Source organism: Crotalus tigris, unplaced genomic scaffold (assembly GCF_016545835.1).
Source record: "Crotalus tigris isolate CLP2741 ecotype Arizona unplaced genomic scaffold, ASM1654583v1 scf7180000024362.2655971311:6658466, whole genome shotgun sequence".
Taxonomy (NCBI): domain Eukaryota; kingdom Metazoa; phylum Chordata; class Lepidosauria; order Squamata; family Viperidae; genus Crotalus; species Crotalus tigris.
The window spans coordinates 4,630,886-4,644,322 of record NW_024100530.1 but is presented as its reverse complement, the minus strand read 5'-3'; the positions used below and the strand labels follow the sequence as shown (position 1 = coordinate 4,644,322).

Below are 13,437 nucleotides of genomic sequence, written 5' to 3'. Positions count from 1 at the left end.
GTTTTCCTCCATGGAATTTACCCACTGATTGGGATGAGGATAATGAAGAAGATAGTTTGGGCATGTCTAAACAGCAAACAGGGAACTCTCAGTGTCTCCTGCTAATGGCAAGACACTGTGCATTGCTACTGAAATAAAGTCACAATGTCTCTCTTTTGCTAGAAATTATCATACACAGGCACTGTGCAAAGTCTTACGAACTCCCTTTTATTCTTTTCTTTTCTCATCCTTAAGAGAACATTTGAGCCATAGCTTTCCTTTCCTTTCCTTCCTCTCCTCTCCTTCCTTTCCTTTCTCCCTCCCTCTTTTCCTTTCTCCCCCCCCCTCCTTCCCTCCCTCTTCTTCCTCCCTTCCTTCTCAAGAATTTGGACCAGCCTTCTTTTTCTAACAGTGCAGGCAGTATATACCAGAGCAGAAGAGATTAGAAACACACACTAAAGAGCGATGAAATGGATAGTTCTTGTTCATTGCAGCAATCCAGCATTAAGCCTGCTAATTTGATGCGTACACAAACGCAAAACTTTAAATGTTTTCAGTAGTTTCCTTAATGGAAGAACCTAAGTGCTTTCTCTCGGTAATTACATGAGCTTATTACACTTCTCACTTCTAGAGTTTATTCAAACTATGCCCCCTGTTACTTGTTATCTTTGTTCCTTGAAAGGATCTAAACAACCATGTTCCTCAATCTGTTATCCTCCAGTTGTGTCAGGACTATGCTGTAATACTTAGAATGCCCATCCAGCACGGTCTTTTTGGCTATGCTACCTCCGAATTCTGGGTAATTGTCGTCGTAAGATCAAGAAAGGCACCAGACAAAAGATTTCAAGACACCTATTGAAAATGGACACAAGCTCTCTAAGGCAGAACAGTTTCACCATTCTAATCAATGGCAATTTATTGCTGGGAGAGAAAAAAAATATCAGTCAAGTCATCTCTAGGTCTTTTGTAACCTGAAGCGATGTTTCTCCTTTTGGGCACAGCTCCAGAAAAGGAGAGGGACTTTTACAAGCTGGATGAGATTTGAAAAAAAAAAAAAGTTGTCTCTTTTACCACCATCATTACCATTTAGATTGTATACGTTTATGTGCTAGAATAGCAGCAACAATTGAATTTTCTGGATTATTGACAATTAAAGCAAACACCATCCCAGTCCACAAGACTTGGTTGTGTTTTCAAGTTGAAACAAAATTGTTATAGATAAAAATAATGCTAGATGAATGGATATATGGTGCATTAATTAATTTTACCTGACCAAGTTATTTGTTCAGTTAAAAAAAGTCACACAGCTGAAAACCTCACCACACAGGAATCCCCACTATATGCTTTTAAACCTCTCCTTCTTTTTCCTACTTTTTTGCTTTTGAGCTGATCCCTGATTTTTGTCCATGGCTGGAAGACCAAACACAATGGAGTGAGAGCAAAGATACCCACGACCAAACGTATCATGGTCAGATGGCCCTTCTCCCCAAAAACATTTTTCCCCTATTGTCAATTGTTTGGAGACTGCAAAAATAAGGGCAATATTGTTCTTGGATGCAAGTCAGAGAAAGGAACACTAAGTAAAAGATTATTAGCATATTCCTAAATAAATGTTTTTTTAAAAAATAACTTTGGTACACTTAAACATAACTCTCTTTTAAGAGTGTTAGACGGATAAGCTACACTGAAAGAATTCTCTTTTGTGTTCAGTCTTTCTCCCTTCCTCTTTCCCTACTCTCTCAACACACAAACGCAACACAACCTTTGATCTGAAAAAATAGAAAGGCATTTTGGTTTTTCTAAATAATGAGAAAAAAAGAATACAACTTGTGAGATTTGAACTGCAATTCCAAACTTCCAACTTGTCATATATTGGGGAGTGCAGTAAAGATTAAGTAAATTAACTTTTTTTGCCACTTATGAGGAAGACAAATATGCATACAATTCATAAGTGGAAAAACCAGGTGGATAAGACAGAGTTGATAGTGTTTCTAAAGGGAGGGGGGTCCTGCGAGAGACCGCGGTGCTGGATGGAATTGTATTCTCCCCGAAGGATCAGAATTACAGCCCACAAGTTCTCCTAGACACAATATTGATGCTGGACAGTTACCTAACATCAGTTGCAAGGAAGATGTACCCAGAAGGAGAGAAAAGTGGGTTAGCGATTCATGAATTGATAATTTTAAGACTGGATTGTTGTGATGTATCCTTTGTGAGTCAGCCCTTGAAGATAGCCCAGAATGTGTGAGTGGTAAACCATATCTTGCATAATTCCTATGCAGAAACTAGTTCCCTAGGTGCCAGTTATTTTCCAAGTCCAATGCAAGCTGCCCATAATGATATATAAATCTCCAGATGGCTTTCATCCAAGTTATTTACAGGAATACACGCTCTCCTATAATTCCTCTATATACTTAGACCAGGGGTCTTCAAACTTGGCAACTTTAAGACTTGTGGACTTCAACTCCCAGGGCTGGCTGAAGAATTCTGGGAGTTGTAGTCCACAAGTCTTAAAGTTGCCAAGTTTGAAGACCACTGACTTAGACCATCAGTGGCATGATCTTTTGCAAGTCTTCCCAATAACAAGTTTGACACCTTTAGTTATGTCTTCTTTCTGCGAGAAAGGGACATTTTATGCAACAAATTGCTATTTGGTTTCAAGTTAATTATCTTCTTTGTTACAATTGAAGAAGAAACTAAAGTCTTACTTATTAGTGCAGGATTTTTAATGCTGTATTTTTTTTAACATTGAGTATTTATTATATGACACATATGTTTTTTTTTTCCTTTTTAATAATGTTGCTAAATCTTTGCAAGCTGTCCAGAACTGTTAAACAGGTAAAAGGCCTAACATTTTTCTAAATAAAATATAAATAAGCATACATGTGTTTATAAAATTAAATTAGTGGTAATCCACAAAGACAAGGACTTTCTGAGCAGACTTCAGCCGCTTCACAACTCATCCAGACCCTTGAAAACAAATTGGACACTGATGGAGGAGAATATTTGTAACTCTCTCAGCTTGGTTGTTTTCTTGCAGATGTTTTGTTAGCCAAACCAGGTAGTATCATCAGTGCTGTTACAACTGATATTACCTAGCTGGGTATCCCAAAGATGCTTTTTCATGAGGCAACTGTTTTTCTTTGAAGATATTTCGCTTCCCATCCAAGAAGCTTTATACTCCTTTCCATTCCCCACCATCCAGTCAGAGCTGAAGAAGCTTCATGGATAAGGGGAGAAATGTCTTTAAAGAAAAACAAGAAAGTCCAGTTGCTTCGTGAAAAAGCATCCTTGGGATAACTATGGCCTGGATGACTGAGAATCTCCATAGAAATTTACCTAGTTGGATAATGAGATGATTGCAAGAAAGCAACCAAGCTGAGAGAGCACCAGGGACCCCTCAAAACTGGACACCCATCTCCACTTTTTCTAACTCTGCAGCCTGCCAGCAACAGATGTTGCCTTTGCCAAATGCAGTGAATATAAAAGCAATTTCATTTTCAGCATTTTCTTATCAAAACATGGACTTTTTAGTCATGCTGATCAGGCTAACGTAAGGCTGGGAGGGACAGTGGGCAGGTGACGAGTTCAGAGGAAATCTGTGATGCACCAGAACTCAGCGTAGACAGCCATTTATGGCCTCAAGTGGCTTGATATATTCCGGGCTTTGACACACACTTGGGACTTCAAATTCAGGGGCTGTCAAGCTCTAGTAAAGCACAGTGCATGGCTGGGTGGTCTGCGTTCAGCTTGATAGGTTACAAGTTGCTGCTTGTTTTATTTTTTTCTCTTTCCCAGCATGGTGTGGGGGAAAAAAACCCCTCCCAGCTCCTATTTTATTTCTTAGTTCTTTTACTTTCAAGTGTCCTTCATATTATGTATGAAGCCATCTACTACATAAGGGAAAAGTGTGTGGAAAGGATGTTTGTGTGCATGCAAAGAATAAAGGCACAATATCTATGTAAACTATTCATTCAACAAAGTGTTATTTTTCCATCTCTGTCCTACTTACTATGATAAAGGAAGCCATTACTAAAGAAAATGGATAATCTCAAGTGCTTAAGGTCACAAAGGACAGACATTAAAGAATTTATTTATCAAAAAGATGCTACCGGAAGCAGTAATATTCTTATTTTTAGCTATGGGTTTTTCTCTTTTTTTTAAAAAAAAAAAAATGCCCTTCGAAAGTTCACCTTTGAGAACAGTGTTTTCCATAGAGGAGGACTTATACTATTTTTTCAACCTTTTGATGCTCACATGTCCCCATCTGTAACTACAATTTTGGAGAAACTGCACTTACATAAACATCCCGCCATTGGGACATTGGCTTTTATATAGAGACATTGATAAACTCACTGATAGGGTTTGGTTTTCCCCACATGCTGTTTGACCAGTTAATCCCAAACTAAGATGAAATCCATACTTAGCAGCCACTCATTCAGCAATTGTTTGAACTTACGACGGCACTGATCTTTCAACCAATCCCAGCTGTAGACATTACAGCATCCCAGAAGTCATGTGATCTCCATTTGAAACTTTCACTGCTGGCTTCACTACTGACAAGCAAAATCAATGGGGAAGACAGCAGAAGTTCGTAAACGGTGACTGTGTGATGTCCCGCTTAATGATAGGACAGGATTTGCTTAAATGACAGTGAAAATATCAGACATATTACCAATAAGCAGTGTATCATGTGTTGGTGAGCTTTAAAACCATGTTGCTTAGCAACAGAAATTCTGATCCCAATTATTATTATTATTAACCAAGGGCTACCTGTAATTAATAATTTATGGAGGAAGAAGGGAGACTGAGGATGCTTTAGGAAGTCTACAAATGTTACTAATTTTAGAGAATGGCATAGGTTCTGCAGATTACAGAAAAAGTACCACGGCAGTCCTTCAGGATGGTTTTAATCTGAACATTTAACTTATCATAGCAATTCTACGTCACTTATAATTTTTCTCACTGAAGTTGTAATGGTCCACTTTCCAAAATAAAAGCAAAAAAAAAAAAAAAAATCCAGTTTGTATGTACTCCATCCACCACACATAATTGTTGTGTTTTTTTAAAGAGGAGGAGGAGGAGGAGGAGATTTTTTTTATGTAACTGGTGAAAAAATGAATTACACATGTTTATGTGTAACTGGCAAAAATATTCATTTAAAAGCTGTGGTGGCGCAGTGACTAGAAGGCAGTATTGCAGGCTAACTCTGCCAACTGACAGTTCAATCCTGACCGGTTCAAGATTGACTCAGCCTTCTATCCTTCCGAGGTCGGTAAAATGAGGACCCAGATTGTTGGGGGGGGGAGGGCAAAATGCTGACTCTGTAAACTGCTTAGAGAGAGCTATAAAGCACAGTGAAGCAGTATATAAGTCTAAGTGCTATTGCTATTCCAACCTGAATCACAAAGGTATGTGTTAAAAACAGAAGGAGCCTGGTAGCAATCAGTTTTATGGGGGTGATATTCTATGTAATGATGTTTGCCGTTTAAAAGATATAGACAACAACTATTATTGATAGGTCCATCTCTGCTTCACTCAAACATCCACTGCTTTTAAAATAAGTGAATATGACATTTGGAGCAAGTGAAACAGTGCCTCTTGTGGAAAGTGCCACCTAAAACAACTGTTTCTATTGTTCTGCAAGCTGTTTCTGGCATGCAAACCTTATGTGAGCTGCTGAAAGCAACTGTAGATATATATATTTTTTATCCCAAGTATCTTTTTAGCTTTTGAACAGGTCTATTTGTTCCAAATAATTGTGTTTTATTCTGTTTGCTATATTATGAGCTGACCAGAGTCATTCTGGAGTTGTGAGGCAACTAAATCGATAATTAAATTAAATTATTAAATTGAATTATTTTAATTTGGTTTTCAGCAAATTATGCCACTTCAACCAGACATGTAAGGCAAGCTGGGTTCTTTTGTCCTACACAGTCAAAGGGCCCACTTTCAGATTTGTTCACGAGCAAAAAATTGACTTCCCGACTTCAGTAAACCTCAGCCAATTGCATGACTGTAATATCAAGTGACAAATTGTATGAATTTACAACTATAAATCTAACGTGGGTGAACCTTACATTATATCAGGCCATAATGCTTCTAAATGCAGTCCGCTCATACATTCTGTCACCAATCAAACAGTGCTGGGAGCATGTTCATGCTTATAACTGTATATTTAAAGTAGGTCCCATGGTTATAACAACTCCATGGTTGCCACAAAATATAAATTTGTCGCACTGATATTTTATGTTCCAAATGGATGCATATAGTACATTCCATCAGCTTTCCCCATATTAGCATTTCCAAATCTGTTGGACCACCACTCCTACAATTTCTAACTAGAGTTGCTAATGCTAGTCAGAAAATATAGGCATTATATATAGACTACATCAAGCCGGAAAAAAAGCTTCACTTGAATAATGTCTGGAATGAACTGAATCCAGCTAAACTCTTTGTTTTCCTCTTCCCTTCCTTTCACTCCTTATCCAATTATCGCAGTCCTATTTTATGGCCAAGCATAGACCATCTTCATTCCCCATAAAGTAATGCAACAAGGCATCTAGCAATCTCTGTTCGCTCTCATCTATGTCTGACGTTATCAGAAGCATATTGTTCCAAACAAGTGTGTCATTTTAAATGGAGAAAGCTAGAAAGTGGGGTATGGTAAGCTCACTGAAGACAACAAGAATCTTTCCCAGTCACCACGCTTTGCCTCTTCTCCATTGAACAGATCTCCGTCACATTCTGCAAAACTAACATGAGTGAAACTGGGATTTTACTTGCTGAAAAGTCCAAATGGATGGTGGTTGACAATTCAGTTCTCTTTAAGGCCAAGACACATTGCAGGTTATCCATAATAAAGTTTGTATCACTGCATTACGGTGGTAAATAGTCTCAGCTTCCCTTAGGGTTTCAGATTCTGCCATAGATCAAGAAGAAACAAATGTCCAGTTTTGAAGACTTAACAGCCTTAAACCAGTTGCATTAAAAAAAATGCATTCTATAGCTGAGATAGACAACTCTCTCGTCTGACCGTGTTAAACACACAGATTAGAAACAGAGCTTTAAAAAAAAAAAATACTGAGACTGATATTGCAGGCAAGACAAACAGGCTAGTGTATAAATATATTAAGTTTTTGCATTGTTGCTTCAAGAAACAAGGAGTGTGTCTGTGCTCAGACATACATATTTCTTCAAAATCTATTATATATAGGATTCCAGAAAATCTATTCAGGGTTCATTGAGAGAAAAATGTGTTTTCCCCCATTGCCCCCCCCCCAGTTTCTGGATCAGACTGTGATCTCTGAAAAGATTTACATCATAGATGAAAGACCTTTAACTGGTTTCTCCCTCTTTAGTTTCCTGGCTGATCTCATTTTCTCTGTCCCCTATATATACCTTCATCACAACTCTTGGTGACCTTCCAGTCACATCCTAAATCTCAACTGCATGAAAATGTAAAGAACAATGGACATTGGTTCCTCAGAAAGAAAAGCTTTGAACAGAATGTGGTTTGCAAAACAAGTATGTCGTAGGTGGCTTCTAAACCTTTACTGTATTTAACGTTGTCTGACAACATCAATGTCCTGCATGAATTTGCTCTGCAAATTACAGAAATTGCAAAATGGTTAAAAAAACAAAAACAAAACACTTTCCCTTTATAATCTGCTTCTAGGTTTCTCAGAGGCATATGTCTTATCTTTTGGTGGGAGTAACTCTTTAATATTCTTACTGCTGATATAACAGAGAAATATTCACTCATCAATGGCAAAGACAAAGAAACAGAATCCAATTCAGCCCAGTTAAATTTGAACACCAGAACTAAATTTAAGCACTAGAAATTTAATTATTGGATTCCTGAACACAAGAAACAAACTCCAATGCAATTTGAGTCAGAGTTTTTCTCTGATAAAATTCAAATGCCTACAATAAATCAATCTGCAAACAGTAACCAAAAATTCACAGTAAAGCAGTAGAAGAAGAAAGATAGAAATGAACTTTTAGATATCCATAGTTTAACAGATGTTATTCCATCTTCCAAACGCCTTCAAATCAAGCCTCATTCTCAAAATTTGCTCTGCTGTTTCTATTGGTATATAGAATTCATTACCATATAAAATTCTGATAATTTAACAGCTCAAAAGTTCAATGACTTCTTTATATAGTTTTATATAAGTAAATTTATACAGTAAATTTATTCAATTTCTAGAATGCTTACAACATAAGAAATCAAATAAAAATCCGATCAAATCAAGAAAGCAGACTGTCAACATAACAGAAACTCTCAGTAGTAAAATTCAACATAAATTACTCTGATAGATAATAATAAAGCATGAAAATGCATGTCTAAAATTCTACTGTCTGTAAAGCAAACATACACATTTTAAACACTGTATTTAAAACAAAGTGTTTAAAGAAGTTATAAGTATGTATATTTCTCTTATACAGGATTAGAGAGCTCTGAGGTCACTATTAAACTGGATTCTCCCTAAACACAAACTGTTATCACTCAACTTTTACTACTGGTCTAGAATAGGATAGGATAGGATAGGATAGGATAGGATAGATCTTCCTGAATTATTCAAGATCAAAGCAAAAACATAACTAGAATATGAGGAACACAAGTTATATTTCTTCGCATTCCATTCATTCATTCATGATCTCTCTGTGCTTAAAAATCTGAAACATTAAATAGCAAGATTAGAACACTATCAATGCCAGACCATCTATTTGATGTAAATAAGTGAGTTCATTAACAAGAAGAAAGGTAAGATCCGAGTCTCACAATCAACATTTTGTAGGTAGCTGTCATTCCTTAAAGGTCAGCCTGAGTTTTGTTTTCTACTTCAGTGCTGGTGTGTTGTAAAACAAAGCATTCATGTAACTACAGTGTCAGCAACAGTTTTCAATCTTCTCAACTCCGTTGAAAGTATCCCCTTTTTATGGATTTTCCTTCCCTTGTTGACTTTGTCTCTCGTCATGATAACATTTTGGTTGACCAACACTGTATATTATTTCCCCCTTAAAATGTTAAATCTATGTTACGCATGATTTACACATCCTAGACTTGATCATTGATATGAAGAATTTCTCCTGTGATCAAAGATGCCCAACTGGAATACTCTGATGGGACAAATATAACGCTCAGAAATCTTTTGACTTTTTTTATGTTAAAGGTCTATTCTGAGAAAGGCAATAAACTGAGATTTTTACCAACCAGGTGATAAAAATGCATGGATCTATTTACTTTGTTCTAGAAAAATGTATCAATAGCATCTAGACATAAACGTTAGTGTATGCATATGTGTTTGTACACATATATGCCTGGAATAATATAAAGCTGTATAAATCTTTACTTAGATTCTCCAAATAAATAAAACTTGCAGAGAACAATTTCATAGAAAAAGCCAATCATGCTGATAATATTCTACCCACTGCAGTGATAAAATACAGTTGGGGCTATTTTATATGAATATAAACCCAAACCAAACCAAAAATAGATCTAGACTGAACTGAAGCTACATTGGCAACCTTTTCATAGCATCTAAAAGTGAAATTCAAATAAGCCTGGACCACAGCCTTTATAGGTTATCATGGCAGAGCTCCTTGCCCAGGGTGTTAGGGAAAGATTTTTTTTTAATGGAAACAGAAAAAAAGTGGATTGTATGCAGACAAAATGTGAACTGGAGAGATTTATTTATTTAAACTGTTACTTGTCAAGAACTCTGACCTTTAATTTAAAAGGTGTATTTATCTTGTAACATCTTTTGAGGAATCAACTGATTTCATTTGGTGGAAACAAAAAATATAAGCACTATAAACAAGCTGTTGATGACAGGCAACAGCTGCTATTTATTTCCTACCTGAAAAAGCCCCTCCCGGAGTTTCAACCAAGTATTTGTCTGATATGATATGATGCAACATATACTTTGAGCTTGTCAAAGGAAGGAGAGAGGATGACAATATTTATTGCAAAAGGAAGATGAGAATCAGCTGCATTTCACAGGGAAGGCTCTGCTTTCTGATATTGGGTCTGCATAGATCAAGATAGGTATGCAAAGATTAAACTACTTCCTAGCTATCCTTGTTTCCTCCACATGATTCCTCCCCCCTTCTAGTTCTGTAAAACCAAAGTGGTCAACAAAAAGCTTACACAACGGTTATGATAAGCATAGACTGATCTATGCTTATTTATTGATAGTGTTTTCATTTAGCGAATAATCAGTGATGATTTAGTGCCATTGCAGCACAGCACTATCACAATCTTCATCTTTCATCCATTCTCACATTAGCTTTCCTAACCAGCCTCATAACTGATACTACTTTCAGTTGGATCATTCTGGCTTGGATACTTTAAGCAAACTTGCATTTCTGGGGAAGGCATTCCCAGTGTCCACATTGTTGATTTTAATTTGCAGAGAATCCTTGTGGAATTCTTTGCCTCTTCAACAAAGCCTCACATAGGACAGTTCCGAGCAAGTCTACTTCCAAAGAAGTTGCAACAATGCCAAGGGAGACAGGCTTTCAGGAAGCCCAATCCATTTGTTAAAACTAGGAGCCTTATTCCACCCCCAAGAAATTCATTTGGATTTTTTTTTTTAAAGGGTGAATGAACTTTAAAAGGTTTTGGCACAGCTCCATTCATTAACTCTCACACTGTTTCCTTGCAACTGAAGCGAACAACTGTTAGATTTCTGTTTATGCAAACACAGTTAAGCTTTGAGACCACCAGCTATTAACAGTACGGGGGGGTCATCTTATAAAGAAGCAGTGGTATCCCTGGGTATCAACAGTCAACCTCCTATCTCTCTTGACCTCCTGACCCTTCTGAGGGATCAATAGTTTTCAAGCTAACCATGCACCACACACATTAGTCTAGCCAAGGGAAAGGGAATTTAAAAATGGGTTTAGACTTAACAGAGTTTGGTACCTGTTGGCATCCATGTTTCTTTTGGCTTTGGAATGGTTCCATCCTGTTCGCTCTTCAAGCTGTTCAAGTTAAGATAGAAGCTGTAAGCTTCAAATCACCATGGAATCTGCATTTACTAATGCTGTCAGTCCACAAGGGATTTTTTTTTTTTAAGTGTTCCTACTAAATAGCCTTTTTAGTCTTTCACCATCACCATCATCACCCACAGGAAAGGGCAGATCTGTAGGCAGCCCTCCCTAGCCTCTGAGCTGTCATCTGATTTGCTATTTCCCCAACTGAACAAAATGTTCTGCTGTGGCTGGCTGTACTCTGCAGGGAAGACTGACAGCGTGATGGGGATGTTACCTCCCAAAGCTGTGAGATTTAAGCAGAAATGCAAAAGAACATGTTATTCTTCCAAGCCCTGATCCTTCCTTGAATGAAATGCTGAAAGGGGAGGGGGGGCAGAGAGAGGGAGACAGATCAAGAAGAGCTGCATTTGAATGTCTGCTGAGCTTGCTCTGTGGCAAAGATGCCATTAATATGGGACCGGAGCTAAGATGATTCCTGCAAGTTTCATCTTGCATTAGCTGCTCCACTTCTGAAGTAGGCAGCCTAGTGAATAAATAGAGGAGGAGAGAAACAACTTGTAGATAAGGGTTTTCTGCAGGGATGCTGCTCTGTTGCATAACTCCAATGCTGCTTTGGGAAATCCGGAGGAGACTGGACAGCTAGTTTTGGATTCTCCTGGGCAAGAAGCAAGGGATGGAAGCTCCTCAGAAGGAGATCCATCCTGGAAAAAAGGAGGAATTTCCTGACAGTGAGAACTATTAAGCCAGGGGGGGGCTCCATCGCTGGAGGTTTTCAAGAAAATATTGGAGACGCATTTGTTCGGAAACGGGATGAAGACTCCTGCATCTCCTGCCTTGGGCAGAGGCTGAACTAGAAGACTTACAAGGTCCCTGTGATTCTCTGCGATTTTCTGATTCTTCTTCCAGAGTAGTCAGGAAGATGTTGCTATTTCGAAAAGGGAAAGAATTCCTCTCTTTCCATCCATTGCACCTTTCTCCCTCCAACATGTATGGATCTGATGAATGGAGGGCTTCCTCCCCCTTTTTTTCTTCTTCATTCTTTTCCTATGTGTGTGTGTGTGTGTGAGGGGGGGGGGAAAGGAGGGTTAATTTCAGGACTGGCAACCAGGCAATATCTTTCAAGATTTGACTGTAATCCCCATCTTCAAGGTGGTGGAAAATGGGGATGGGGGGGGGGGAAGAGGGAGAGAGAGAAGCTAGTGCTCTCTAGACTAGCTTGAAACATCAAGGACCAAAGCCTCCACCTTCACTAAGCGCACCTCCCACCGCAAAACGGGCACCTTCAGGTGTTTCTCCCCCATCTTCTCCGAAACCCAAGGATGCCCAGGAACGTCAGAGCCAGGAAGGAGGCAAGGGGAAAAAAAAATAAATTCGTAGCTGAGCGGTCAGAGTTAGATACACTTTCGCCTTCCCACCCGACGGAGCCCCCCCTTTACCCCCCACCCCGTCTTCCTCTTTCCCGGGTGTTAGTTCTGACGTGAGAACCTTCCTTTGATGGTGATGGTCATGATGATGATGATGGTGATGATGATGATGATGATGATGATAACACTCACAATAACCCTTCTCAAAAGCAGGACTTACGGGGTTGCTTCGCTTCCCGGCTCGAAGGCGAGGAAAACCTCCAGCTAAGTCCCACTCCGGGGCGGAGGGAGGGGAAAGAAAGACGGCAGCTCAACCCAGGATCACCCGGTTCGCTTCCCGAGCTTGGGACGGCGGCGGAGAGGTGGGGGGGGGGGGAGGAAGGAAGCCTCGTCGACCCGGCGTCGCCTTCCCCGCTCCTTTGGTCCAAGGGAGGCGAACAGGGGCCAGTCCGGGCGAGCTTGCCCGAGCGCTGCCAGCCCACCTGCCTCTTGGCGTCGGCGGTGGCTTCGCGGACGCCCAAGTGTTGCTCTTCTCCCCTGGACGCCTCCGACGCCTCCTCCTCCTTCTCCTTTCGGGGGCTCGGGCGCTCCCGCCTCACTTTCGGAGGCTCCCTGGCCGGGGGCTGCCTCGGGCTCTCTCGAAGGGCGGCGGAGTTGCGGCTTTAAGCCCCCCCTTCCCGGCTTTTCTTTTCCTCAGGGCAGCGGCTGCTTCGTCTGTCGGCGCGAGGCTTTCCGGCGGCGGCGGCGGGTGCAGCGGCAGGAGCAGCAGCAGCAGCAAGCGCGGCTGCGAAAGCCCATCTCCGGCGACGCGAGCTGGCGGGAGGGAGGGAGGGAGCGAGCGAGGGAGATTCCGAAATAAATCCGCTCATTCAGACGCCGGCGGGCTCCGCGCGCGCGCCCGCGCGCCCGCGCCCCCGCGACGCGCGCGCCCGACGCTCCTGCCTGCCTGCCTGCCTGCCGAAGGCGAAGCGCGAGGCGGGAAAGTGAGTGAATGGGTGAGTGAGAGAGAGAGAGAGAGAGAGAGAGAGAGAGAGAGACGCCTCTTCCTCCTCCTCCTCCTCCTCCTCTTCCTCCTCTCCTCCACCTCCTC

The 13,437-nt window shown here is 40.4% G+C and overlaps 1 protein-coding gene across 5 annotated transcripts in view; it reads right to left on the bottom strand.

The window, feature by feature from the left end:
- CDH8 (cadherin 8) overlaps positions 1-13,126 on the bottom strand; it is a 163,963-nt gene extending 150,837 nt beyond the window's left edge. For 4 of the 5 annotated variants that reach the window (XM_039327587.1, XM_039327588.1, XM_039327586.1 and 1 more), the window contains exon 1: positions 12,568-13,126. The gene's annotated coding sequence lies outside the window, so the exon portion shown is untranslated. Of the gene's footprint in view, positions 1-10,912; positions 10,972-12,567 lie in introns of all 5 variants that reach the window. The other variant, XM_039327585.1, reaches the window with a different exon arrangement.
- Between the last annotated feature and the right edge of the window lie 311 nt (positions 13,127-13,437).